Here is a 14,688-nt window from a genome sequence, read left to right as displayed (position 1 = left end):
AAAGTAACAATTATATTTTTCCACCATTTTACATTTATGTGACAGTTTATATATATAAACATTTGTTTATATATAGGTATAGATTATAAATACATAGATGATATATAGAAAATAGCAATTATGTATGGAACAAAACAGGTTTATATGTTATTGTCATTGCTGTATCAAGCACCTTCCTAGAGAAATTAAAAGGAATGGCAAAATCTTAAGGCAACTTCATACCCAAGAGGATCACAAATCTCTATGGTATTGATAAACTAAATTTCCTTGTACTGATCTGCATTTAGTTGTTTAAATTGGGAAAGCAGTCGTCATGGATTCAGAGATACATGAAGAGGATGTACTTTTGCAGTATAGAGATTAAAGCCCTTATCTAAGTAGATGAAGATCTTGGACTATTGTTAAGACCATTCTAATTAATTATATTTTTAAAACCTATCTCTGGATAACACAAATAAACAATCCTACAAACAGATTAGAAAATTTAAACCTTTTCTTTTACAGGAGAATACTAAAGTGAAAGCCTGTTTTCTTTCCTTTTCCATCTGCAGAGTTTGCTGTCTAAAGGCTGAGTTTCAAAGACAGGGACAGGTAAGCATCTAGACTATAGATATTGATGATATTCCCATGATTTATCCCACTAAATTTAATTTTTGTCAGTACAAGTCCACAGGGTTTGTACTGACCTGGCAGTACAAAGTCTCTGGACTGAATATGTAAGTCACGTGTGTAATGAACAATAGCTGTTTGGACTGGTGGAGGCTATCATGCATTTTCAATCTTTAGCTGGGAACCTTTAAAGAGGGAGTAGATCATGCAAAGAAAACGGAGAGGGGAAACACCTAAATGGACTGAAAACTGAGGAGGAGGAATACCTTATCATGAGCATCAGTCAGTTCACTACATCAGGACATAGTCAACTTCCAACTCCATCGCATGCATTCCATGTCAGGAAGACTGAAGCTTTCAACACTGTAACTCAGAGGTACAGTGGAAGTATAAGAATGAAAACAAAGAGAACTATTAAGTTTTCTGAATAGCAATGTTAGTTGTAAAGGGTTTTTCTGTGTGAATTTTCACCATGTGTATTGGTACAAGTACTAATAAGAAAAGAAAATTAGGCTTTTATCAGACTGTTAAACATTAATTAAACTAACAATAAAGTCCTAGCTCCAAATATGGGAGGCAGTGTCCCTTTTTGCACCAACAACATTTGTAGTGTAATACTACCAAGATCTAGTAGATTTTGGATCTACTGAGAGTAAGACATAAATCCTAAGCAGTTTTCCTCACAATGCATGTGAGTGACAGTACTGAAAGGCATACACAGAGTCACTTCATTTGGTCATATTTATCTGTAAAGGTTCCCCTTATTACTGTACTTTGATCTGCATTAAGCTCCATGCATAGATAATATAGATATTAGATGAGCTGTGAGCCCTTTTTAACGATCGAGCCACCTGAAGGTAGTGGGCATGAGCATCCCTGTTTCTCATAGAAGAAGGGGCTGGAATCAAGGCCAAATTAGATCAGGTTTTTCAATCTCTAGTCAAGATTTGAAGAATTGTAAATTGATTTAGGTAGGCCAATTTGGCTGCCACTGTCATCAGGTGAAAAAACAGAACATTAGGTCCTTCCAAGTTATGGGTTTTTATGCCTTTACAGAAGCTGAAGGTGCTAAGTGATGTTTAAGGATCACTGTGTTGGGCATAAGGGCATAAATGTTGCATAAAGGTCACTTTAAGGACATAATTTCCTTTTGGGATTTGGTTTCTTGTATGTTATGTTCTAACATGCAATATAAATTACTATTGTATGTACTAATTAGGAATAAACTGATAATGATGAAAACCAATTACAGTAATTGTAACGACAAAGCATCTGGATGTGAAAAAAAAAAAAAAGTAGGATCCCTGTGGGTAAGATATCAATTTCATGTTCTGCCTTATCCAGGATATTTGAAGGATAGTAGGGGGAGAAAGAAGAACACAACAGTGAAGTAGAACTTTTAAAGCTCAGAGCAAAACTCGCTAACAAGATAATCCAGGAGACATTGCATCACCTTTAAAAAGAGTATGTAACCAATGTAAACCCTTTGCCACAATCCTTGATTTGCCATAAATCTCAGTTCTTGGTCCTGGAGTAATTTGTTGGGTATAAAATAAAGCAAAACAAAGCAAAATGAAGCAAAACTAAATTAAATTACATTTAAGTAAAATAAAATAACATAAAATAAAATAAAATAAAATAATATAAAATAAAATAAAAATGCACATAATGAAATAAAATGCACATATAAACAGTGAAATGCCTGGGAATTTCTTATTTCTGTTGTAATGATCCCACTCTCCCCTGTTCCAAATGTCATTCCTAATTCTGTAGTGCACCATGCCATCACAAAGACTTCCATTTAATCAAATGTCTTCTGCACCTGGGACACTGCTAGTCAATATGTAGTAAACAACAATGTGAACCGATCTAAAGTGGGAACACTATGTTTCAGAGAGATCCATTGATCTCAAATGGCAGAGTTAATCTTCTTTTGTAAAAAGAATCTTTCAAATAAAGCTACTTGAGTGTTTGAAGGTGTGAGTACTTTGAAGTTTCAAAGCCTCAATTATTTAGGTACCACAGAGCTGAGCATTGTGCATCTGCCAAAGTCTCGTTTAAAAAGCTCAGATGGCTAAGATGTCGTGTTCTGTTCAAAGTCTTCTGGTGACTGAAATTAAGAGAAAAGCTCTTTCATTTTAGTGACTCCTAAGGTTCTCTCAGCATCCACCCTGTTGTGCTTCAGCATGACACCATTAAATGCTTGCTTGCAATTTGAGTACATTGTCAACAGAGCAGATGGATTCTAACTAAGAAAGTGGTATTTATGCTGATAGGCTGCGGTAAAAGCAAACCAAACAACTACACTCCCTCCTCCAGCTTCTGGTATCTCTTATTACAGGATAAGATTCAACAGCCTGGCTGAAAAGTGGTTGTACTGATACTATAATTTTTAATAATTAATAATTAATTTAGTCTTTGTTTCCAGGACTGTGTAAAGGCAAGTGTTCACCTATCCTTAATTTACCGCAGTTGAGGAGAGAGTAATCCCATCAATGATGTCTCATGCTGTTTTCTCTTATTACTAACCTTTTATTGATTATTTCTATGTAGACTCCTGAGCTAAGTTACATTACAATAGTTCAGCAAGACAGCAAGGTCTGGCCAACAGAGAAAAATGTGGTATCCAGACACCAATCAGATCACCCTTTAGACAAAATGGTTGAAGAGAATGGTTGAGAGAGTCAAGGAATGATTCACAGGTGGTATTGTGTGAAGACACAAGCTGAACCCAACTGTAGGCTCATAACTGAGGTACTTTGGCTAGAACACCTTAGACAAATTACTCTCTGCTCCCTCTTTAGCTGCTGGAAAGCTACAGGAACCTCCAGGGTGATTTAGATCTAAGTAGAGTAAATTGCCACTTAAGAAAGTATATTTTTCTCTTTTGATTATATAAATAGACTAAGGTACTAAGTAAATGGTCTTTAGCTTTATTCAGTGGAATTAATCTTTGCCTTTATTCCTGTTCGTGAAATAAGATGTGTCCCCTGGTTAAAAAGGGGGAATAACATGAAGAAAGAAGTAAAAGACAGGGGGGAGAATTAAAAGTGTAACAAGCAAAGAGATAATACACCCAAGTCCTTTATATATCAGTATAATTTCCCATTCCTTAGAGTTGAGGCTGATGCTGAGTGTTTGGGCAAAAGACGGAAACAGCTCTGAAAAGGCAGACTATTCAGTCACTGTCCATTACAAGATTTCTGGTGTGTCTTTCTTTGGACCAGCAGCTTGAAACAACACAGCAGTTCCTGCTTTGCAGTGAAGTGGAATAGGCCAGCAAGTTGTCCTCTCTTGATGTCACATAACCACTCCATTTTCACACACTAGGCCTTTCACTTTCATGCTCAGTGAGTATTCAAAGTGTGGCTGGAGAACAGAGGTTTAGGGCACAAACAGGTAGACTGTTGCACCCTGGCAGCTGGAGTCAGATGTATAGAAAGACAAGTCTGGATGTTAAACATAAGCAGCTGAGAGTCTTCCACAAGTCAATTTTCCATAAGGGTTGCTAAGGTGAATCTCTTCAAGCAGTTGTCCTGGTTTCAGCTGGTAGAGAATTAATTTTTTTCTTAGTAGCTGGTACAGTGCTGTGTTTCGGATTTAATGCGAAAATAATGTTGATAACACACCGATGTTTTAGTTTTTGGTAAGTAGTGTTTCCCCTAATCAAGGACTATCAATTTCAATTATTACACTATTCTTATCTCAACCTGTGGGTTTTACGATGTCCCATTTCTCTTCCCCAACTCACCGGGGAAAAGGGGAAAGTGACTGAGCAGCTGCATAGTGCTTAGCTGCTGGCTGGGATTAAACCACAACAGCAGTCTTTTGTTTGGTCTTCTCAGGTGTTGGTACTTATTGCAACACAACCATGACCTGCTGGTATTTTGTAAAGTACCCTGTTCTACCATGTAAATACAAACTACTTTGCTGCCTTTTTTTTTTTTTTTTTTGCTACTCTTCCCCTGAGAGAATAGTATCGTCTACAGATACAGATTTTAGCCCAACTGTCATTGTGCTGTTATTATGTCATCAATAAGGAAGATCTTTCAGCTTCAGGCAGGTTGACACACGGGTACACAAGTACTGGGTGTGGAGACTGTTAATGGAAGTGGCTTAGGTCAACTAAGAATTGCAGGATGCACTATGGACATCCCAGAAGTTAGAAGCTTAATGTTAGGGACTGTGAAATTCCCTGCAACTCTAAAATTAACTGCTTTCATTTCATTATTTCACTGCCATCTTCAACTAAAAGACATCTCTCATGAAAAGTGCAAACTTATATCCGTGCTACTGTGTGCTGAGGTTTGATTTAAGCAAGGAAAATATCTGCTATTTTTGTTTGCCTTTTTCTTATTTTTAATGAAAACATATACCTTGCAATGTGGAACCACATTTTTCACCATTTTTCACTCACAAGCACCCAGGCAAACTGGTTTGATTTGCCATTAGGCACTTTTGCTATATTTAAAAGCTAAAAGACTAAGGAACTCACCCAGGAAATCACAATTTTCTATATTTTAAGGCCAAGACCTGGACAAGTTTTCTGTTCAAGCAACCCCATAAGAGTATTTAATCACACTGTTTTGAGAGAATTTGACACTTTGATCGCTATTCAGTTCTTTCACAATATTGTGTGAGGAGTTGCCGGGAGAGAAGAATGTAGCATAATGATTTAGACAATTTGTTTAATTTGTTTAAGTTTCTTGTTTCAACCACCTATAAAGAATTCACTTCTACCTGAAAACAAAAGCTGTGGAGTTTAAGCAGCCTGACTCCATTCTGACATGGAAAGAAGGGAGAAATATTAGAATGGTTTTGTCTTCTTTGAAATCTCAGCTAGTGTACAGTGGATGCCAATTAGAATGATAGATGGACACTTCAAGTTCCTCCAAGCCCTTACTCTGAGCAACCTTTTTAATTATCACGGTTTCGTGTAGCACAGACAAGTAGGTAGCCACACCATTCTGAATCAAGTTAGATGCTCTACAATGGGTGCATCAAATGCCTCATTTCAGAATGCCTCCCTAGAACAATATTAAGTTGAGAATGGGGATATATCTGTTGTCTCTAAGGAGAAAAGGGCAGCCCATATTTTTGTTATGGAGATAAAGCTGCAGGTCAGCATAGGTTTTAATTATTTTTTAGCTGCAAGTTTAAAATATAAGGGGAGGAGAGAAAGAATTGAGCAGGAAGATAAAAGAAATGGAAAAACATAGGAAATAATAATAATAAAAATAATCTAAAGCTAACTAGTAAGCTAAAGTGACTTTAATTTTTCTGATTTATTAAAACATATTCACGTCTCTGATAGTCTATGAAATCTGGTATCCCATCAATTACAATCTCAAAAGATTTCTGAAACATTTTTTAAGCGAGAAGTAAGTAAATTATGGGTTTGTCTTTTAAAGTGTGTTTTATTATGTCATTACTTCAAATAATGTCAGTAACTCGGTACCAGTTTGAATGGTTATGGAACATTTGTAATTCAAGGGGGTGCGATTATCAGTGTATATTCTAGTATAAAAAAGACTTTAGCCAGATTACTTTTTATCGGCTCATGAATTTAGATGCAGTTCCTTTAGCTCCATAATGCAGCTGTCTGGGGGTAGATATATGCAGTCCTCCAGATTGGTTGCCATTGAAAACTTGTAGCGTGAAACCTGATAGTTTGTACTGGGAGGAACTCTACTGGTTCATCGGTAAAAACCCTTTGAAGTTAAAAAAAATTAAAAAATAACACTGAAAGTCAGCCAGCCATTTCACAAGCTGAGATCTGTTTCCGCAACTCATCCTGTGGACAAAATGTGTTGGTCAATCACCTGAAGCCATTCAGTAGATTTAATGCATGTTTTAGCTTCTTCTCCCAACAAACAAAACCTGTACTGTCTCTGACATGAAACCATTAATTTAAATGCCAAATTCATTCTTTATACTTAGCGTGTTTGCACTTAGATTCTAAAAACCATTTGCAAAGTGAGGAGTGGGGGCAGAAGTAAAGGTTGGCAAAATTCACAGTGCCAGCAATTTTCCATCCATTGAAGATTAAATGCAGCACATTCTGTGTACGCCTACGTGACTATCACACACAGCACAATAACTCAGCAACTTCAAATGATTTAATTGGCAAGCTGCATGCCTCTGAGAAAAGCCAGTGGAGTAATGCAGAAGTTACTCATGTGAACTTGGTCAAGTTTTTTAAAAAATGACAAGAAAGACTTCTTATGAAGGAAGACATAAGTCATGCTTCTGGTTAACGAAGATTAGCATGGGACTAATACAATATGTACATTTCTGTCAGGACATAGCTGAATATAGGCACAGCTTACTGACTGATCTGTTGGAGTTAGACTTTTTCAGATGAACCCTGTTATTAAAAGACTAATTTAGTAGATACAGATGAAGATTAGGGAGTAAAAGGCATAGTTTAGGGGATAAAGAAGGCACTAGGATTTATTTCAGGAAAGGACATAAGTTTTGGAAATATGTGAGCACTATGAAGGGAGGGAAAGGAAAATTTTAATGGTTCCTTACAGCTCCTGAGCAGTCCCTGTCCCTGTAGGATATTGAGAGTATTGGCTACATTCATAACAGATTTTGGGAATTGAGGTCCTCAGTAACCTGGGAGCTAGCTTGGACATGACTTGTTGTTAGGGAGGACTGCAAAGCTTTGAGTTTTTTAAATGAAAACAAAGAAGAGATAGAAAGCAAAGCTATTCTTTTCTCTTCCGACATGGGTGGAAGAAGTTGTAGAATGCCTTAGCTCATTTTCCCAAAGAAAGTCAGAACTGGTTTAATACGTTGTAGTGCAGGAACTCAGGGGAAAAAAGAACCTGTAGTTAATGCTGAGTGTAAAGTGTTTCACAGGATTGGTATAATCACCAGTTTTTAGTGAGTGTAATAATACATATTGAGAAGAGCTGACTTTCTGGGGTTAGATTTGTGAACCAGCATCTTGGTATCTGCTGGGAGGTCTCAATGTGCATCACAGAAAACTTTATAATTCATCCCCCTGCTGTTAAATGCTGTTAAATTTGCTTAAAATACAAGCTGTTTGTCATTTATTTTGTCTCAGGTGAGTTTAAAATTGTGCTGATGCTAAGTGCTTGGCGTATTTTAACTACAACTTGCAAGGGTCTACAGAATTCTGTCTGTCTATTCCAAACACTTCAGTGATGGTGCTTAAGATAACAATAATATGAATCAAGAGGTTTGTTTTGGGGGATTTGTTTCTTTTTAATTAGTGTGGGAAAGGTACAAAAATTGTAAGAAAGAACCTGACTTAGCAGGAACCCAAGGGAAAGACTAGTTTGGATGAAGCCCTTAGTACAGTAACTGCAGGGGAGCTTTGCCCCTATTCTTTGCCCTTTAAAACCCATTCCGTAAGAGCAGTAAAAGAAATAATACAAACCAGGGTGTAATTTATGTGTTGTTGGTACAGCACTTTGTGAATGTAAAGTGCTATGCAAGTGCCATAATTAGTATTATCAGGTGAGTTTCTCCTTGCATTAAAGAGAAAAATTGCATCAATATAATTGCTGTGTCCTGAGTCTCTGAGAATTTTTAATTAACACACTAAAACTGAAGCTTAAGGTAAAGTACTGGGCTCTTTATTGACTGTAGCTACCTTTGCTTGTGGCCTACCCAAACTTCTTGGCGTATTTGTAATCCCTTAACACATGTATTTTGGGTTTGATGTGCCTCAGCTTTTCTTTTTTAAATAGTTTTCCTGTTTATAAAGCATTTGAATACAGGCTTAATCGTTAGCATACACTGATATCCCATTGCTACAAGTCAGATTTAGACATTTTCCTAAAATTTAGTAGTTCACTGGAGAGAAGTCATCTACAAAAGAAACATTCCACTTCTATTAAAATGAAGCAAAATAATGTCAAAGTAGAATTCCTTATCTATTAATTACATTCACTTGCAAGTGACAAAAAGTGTAAAATAACATAATATAATTTGGTTTTTTGGTCTTTTTTTTCCTTCAAAGATATCTTGATGCCATCTGTGGAGTAATGTACAATCACTGAAACTAAGAGCTGCTTTGATGAGATACTAAAACACAGGCAATGCACATATAATTTCCTTAGTACTAGCTAAAAAGTTGACTCTCTCAGGTGATCTTGGGTTTTGGTGGGATTATTTTGTGTGTAGGGTTTTTGTTTGTTTGTTTGTTTTATTGTTGCTCAAATTATGGATTGATTGAAGCCAACTGACTTACCAGGCTTGCCCTCCTGTGAACAAAGGTGCGCAAGTATTAAATGGGCAACTGTAGGCAGCCTTATTCATTAAATATGAAATATGACCCTTCATTTTATTAAATGCTCTGTATAGCCATGTTTAAATGACAACAGGAGGCGACTGAGTCTCAATACTGATTGGCAGAGGGCATCAGTCTTTATTCTGGCAAGGATCTTCAGGAACATATCACTTTGTAACAATTCTGGAAGGTCTGAATGGGATTATTTCGGATTGGTTTACCAATAACTGTCATGCCTAAAATCTCAACACAATAAGAATTCATCACTGGTGCCAATCACATACTTTGTGCCAACCTCAATTCACATCCTCCCCTGGATAGTTTTGGTCCACACTAATACTCCAAACAGAATGACAAAGCTTCAGGGCTGAGGAGGAGCAAATAGTACAAAATACTAGGAACAAGATCAGAGTCTGCCCTGTCATTAGGAAAAGGACAAAGTGTTTTGTGCTAAAGATCCACCATTTCACTGGACCTCACAGTACTGAAAATAGCTGAATAGAGCAAGCAAAAACAATCATTTCAAATGACAATTAGTGCAAAGGCTCCTGTTGATTGAGGGGACAAGTACTTATATAAATCAATCTATGGTAATAACAGGGTCCAGGATCCTGCTATCATCATATTTGAGCACTAGTAGGAGGTAAGAAAATATAAGAGATTTAGTCATGGAGGGAATAAATGTCATTTCTGAGGTCATACAAAAGATTTCTGTTACAACAGAATTTGAAATATCTTTGTTGCTGTCACGCTAAAGCAGCAGTAACTAGTAGATACATTCCAGAAAAGGGCAGACCTTATATGCAGACATTCAGAGTCAAGCTGGATAACCACTGAAATTGGAGGAAATAGAGTTTATTCATCATGGAAATAGCTGGAGTAATTAACTTTAGAGAAGAGTTAGCTTTAGGTCAGCCACGTATACCATAGTAAATGGAGAAAGTAAGAACCGGACCTATAAAAAAGAGAAAGAAAACACGGGAAACAAATCTTACAGACATTGGGGAGACATTATTTCCAAGACCTATTGCTTGAATCAAGATATTTTCAAGTTCCCAGGAGAATATAGGATTCATGCTACCTGGTTTCTGGCAGGCATGCTTAGCCATATAATCTGACTTTCCATTAGCTTCACCTTGTGAATGAGACCAAAAGGTTTTTCTCTTCTAGGTCTTGCAATAACATGATATCAAACATAGAACATTGCACACAATGAGCAGACTGTAGCAAAAGGTTTTGCTAGAGAAAAGGTAAGTTGGTTGTGTACAGAAAGTACTGAAAGTCAGATTTCTTCTGAAGATCTCAAATGATGGAGAGAGTTTATGGGGTTCACAGACTCACAGATTTCCACCATGAACAGAAAAACCTTCCTAAAATGATCTATAAGCTGTTAGGTAACAGTGGAAACATCACTGGTATTATTCATACCACCTAACTTCACACTTCACCAGGGAACTGAGGAAGTGTGTGGTTTTTTGAGGTTCTCTGTATAGCAAATGGCAAAAGTGAGATAAGCATCTTCAGAACGTAGCTCATTTCTTTAAGGTTTAGGGCTTTGGGGCACAGTGGAAATATCACACTACAACAGGACTGATATTAATTATTGTTAAGTGTTGAGCAGTATCTAATGCAGTAGGAATACAGTGCATGTTCTGGGTTTTCTGCATGCCATGGTAGAGTAATAAAAAATTATAAAGAATACTTGACTAATTTTAAAATTAAGATCTATGTATTGTTTTCATAAGTACAGCATGATAATTAATCAATATATTATTAGAGAAAGTCTCTTTCCGTAACATGAATGGAGATGTGGCCTGTTGATGATCCGGCCATTTTTTTTTCAAAGGGCTAGAATTAGACATTTTCTATTTGCTGGGGGTATTTTAAATACAATTTGTGAAAGAAGATGTGACATGAAAAGAGAAAATGACAACACTAAGGATCAATATGCTCTATTAATAATAAATTGAACTTTTTTATTATTATTTATCCGACATCTTCAAACGAGTATTGCAAGTACATCCACAAAAAGCTATGTCATTGGCTACCTGGTATGCAGAATGGATTGTACTAGTAGACTGGACTTCTTCTGAGCCCTGTAAATCTCTGTCCTCTTATCACACTTAGGCTATTCCTGGGAAGATGGGGTAGCAGTATTCATATATCATTAAGGAACAACATGGATAGGCTGCTGAGCAGGGGAAGGTGAGCCAGGAGCCAAAGCTGACAGCAAGAAGAACAGGTCTAGCGATGGTACCAGGGTCAATCACAGACAGCAATTCCCAAACAAGTGCATAGTGATGAAATAGGTCTGAGGCCAAGCCATGAAGCCCAGTCAGCAAGCCAGGGGCAGCATCAGTGAGGACTGGGGCACAAGCATGCCTGCAGTGTATTTCAGACAAGGACCAAAGTCTCAGGCAACAACAGTAGTTCCCAAGCCAGAGGATGGAGGCCCCAGATGAGTCTTCTCACAGGTTCTTCTTCTCAAAAGAAAATACCTACCAAATCAATGTTCCCTAGTAAAAGTTTATTAAGCAATAGATTCTTCTTACTATTTTCTTATAAGCTTGTGCCACATTAGTGCGTATCACAGTAAATCATAAGTTTCTTTGTCAGGTGGCAATGGAAAATGTAGTAGTGTCTACAGAAAAGGAAAAGGGAAAAAAAAACCCAAACAGAAAGCAATTCTGCACTTCTCAGATAAACAGGCATTTCTTGGGGGGCTGTATTAAGTCATGTGTATTTGCCTTGTGACACATGTTCAAATTCATTTCACAGTTTTGGAATGTGAACACTAGGTCACAAAAACTTGTCTCTCTCAACACATGGATATCTGTCTGCAAACAAGAATACTCTTCTTCTGGATGAACAGTGCTTCATTTTAAAATTTATTTCAGCTCACTTCAAATCAAACCATTTCCTAAGATTGTGAAAAAAATTAAGCGATGTGAGAAAATGCAGAGTAGCAATGAGCCACAGAACTGTAAAAAGTCCTCAGAAAGCTTTCTGGTATCATCTCTTAACTGACACTTGGTTATGATTCATTTTTCCCCTTTCCTCTTCCATTTTCCCTTTAAAAAACAAAAGTTTACTAATGAATAAGAAAACAGTTTACTAAGTTCTTAGATTTTAAAGAGACTTATTAAAAATGACATGGCTAGAATACTCTGATTTTTACTAATAACAGCGATATTCCAGAGACAACAAAAATAAAAAAAAAAGCAACAAAAAACCCAAGCAAAAAAAACCACCAAAAAAAGTCCAAAACAAAACAATGCAACTTTTCTCTTTGAAATTACAACCTTCATAAAGAAACAGAATCAGGCCAAATTACAATGCTTTGAAAAATCTGTTCCAGTTCTTCTGTTAATACCTAAATTTGACAACCTTCTTAATTCACCTGAACGAATAATAATTTATGGGATCAATTCCCATGAAATTATAGGGAAATTATAGGGGACAGCTGATAGAAAATTTCTGGTTTACCTGAAACATTCTGGATACTTCTAATAGACTTATTCCCTACAGGTCTAAACAGTAATAATTTCTTAATGGCTGCAAAGAGCTTGATTAATGTAGAGATTTGGAGTTGGAAGAACATAAGCATCAAAAATAGCATTATCAATCTGGAGCATAAGATGGTTTGAAAGCAGAGGAGATTATCTTCCTGGGTTTATTTTGGGATGTTGTTGGTAGGTAGTCACAAATATGGAGGCCTGACATGTGAAGCAGTGAGAAAGTGAAGCTCTTGTTTTGCATCATTACATTGTGTGAAGGTGAAAAAATGGTTTACAGACGTTGTTCTCCTCCATCAGATGAAATGATCATGATGCATCTCTCACGGAAGCTCTCAGTGAGAGACAGCACAGAGGGGTTCTGCTGCCAGGTCACTGAGCAATCTGTATAGGACACATTTAACAGTCCCTGCACAAAGGAATTTCATTCATTAATAGTGATTATTAAAATACAGACTTGCTCTTAATTACAAGTCTCCATTAAATAGTGCTAAGTCACACCAGCCAATGTTTCATTCTTGTCCTTCTGGATACACGTGTCTTGCTGTGTAAAGTCTTCACTTCAGATGGAGAGGTGTATAGCATGGTTTTATGTTTAAATGTTTAAGCTATTTTCTTCACAGACATGGAATTTAATCCATAGAAGCTGAGATATGAACTAAGCCTGTATGTTTCAATTTCTGCTGTAATGGCTAGATGTTATGTTACATGATTTCTGCACCATCTTGCCCTCTTCTCCCTCAAATACACTGAGTATCAGTATAGGGCATCCCAAAGTTATAATATACATGAGTAATTTCAGAAAACTAGTTTATACCTTGGAGACCATGCTCTCAGAGATGGCTTGTTCAAAGAAGCGCTCAGACACTAAAAAAAAAAAGAATATTTTCAAACATCCTGCTGTCCCCGGTGTCTTTGCTTTTGCCTGACATTTTTAACTCCCATTAAATACCCAGCTTTCTTTAATACAGGGGAAAGAGAAACACAATTACTGACTTCCACTTATAGCAGTCACGTCAGTCTATTTTGAGATCTAATGCCCATGCTGCCTACATCATTTCTGGGAAATATCCCTCAAGAGTTTTTAAAGAACAGAAAGAAAATGAAATGTTTACAGGCAGTTACACAGTGGATGCTCTTATATAACCTTCTTATACAGTGAGGTTACACATTTACAAAAGATTTAGTATCAAATTCCTCCTCTTCCTTAGGGTATACTGAGACCTAAAACTGCCACCATTAGGAAAAGAACATGTAACGTTATGAAACTGTTTTCCTTTTTAGTGTTTGTTGTCGGAATTATTCTAGTTTATGTGGGAACTGGAGAACAAACAAGGAATAGAGGAAGAGAGGCAGATGGTCAGAAGATGCAGGCAGGCACAGAGGCACATTTCCATGGCCTAGATACTTATTTGTGGGACATAGGGGTTCCAGTCTCTTTTGCAATAACTTCTAATTATGCGTAGGCTGCTTTCATGTGGGAATGAGGTTACATGATCAATTCTTCTGTAAGTATATCTAGGTCTCCTATAATACCTTTCTGAACTTCTTGTTTTAAAACCAGTGGGGCTGAGGAGTGATGGTCTCAAGATAATTAGGTACCCACAGATTTGAAAAATAGTAACAGAGAAAGAAGATGAAGTATTTGCTGTAGCTAGATAGAGCACAAGTTTATTTTTATCTCATGAGGTCTTCATTAAGGAAGTCAAATACAACTGTTTCATGAGCAAAGCAATTCAAAGTCCTAGTCTTCTCAAATGCCATTAAATCATCATGGCAGATGGCTTCAACATGAGCTGGAAAAAAAAAAAGAACCCAAACCAAAAAAAGTAGCAGAACTTCCTGGCTTTACAAATACTGATATTTAATGTCATGAATGCACAAATGGAGGAATACAGTGTCTGTTTCATGAGTGCAGACAGCTCAATGGCTACTTACATTGATTTCGCTATTAAGAAGCATAAATTGCTACACATAACTAATAGGAGGACGAGAAAAGAGTACTATCAGTAAATATGAAGGTATAGAAAGTTCTAGTGTAATTCAGTAAAAAGTCAGTCAGCAAAACTCTCATACATTTGTTGGAAACCAGACTGCTTTAGCTGTAACATTTGTAGCTGTCATTGGTGGATCTTCAGTTTTCCTGTCCTGATCCTGTCCTAACTTTTGATTCATTTCTCTTAATAGTTTGTTTTCATTTGTTTTGTGCCTTTGTGACACAGACAGCTATGGAACCTCTCAAATAGACAATTCAGTAATATCTTATACATTGGTGTAGTTTCTTCCTAATAAAAGTCA

This window comes from Strigops habroptila, chromosome Z (assembly GCF_004027225.2).
Source record: "Strigops habroptila isolate Jane chromosome Z, bStrHab1.2.pri, whole genome shotgun sequence".
Classification (NCBI taxonomy): Eukaryota; Metazoa; Chordata; class Aves; order Psittaciformes; family Psittacidae; genus Strigops; species Strigops habroptila.
The sequence above is the reverse complement of the archived record's forward strand: the minus strand, read 5'-3'. Positions refer to the sequence as shown.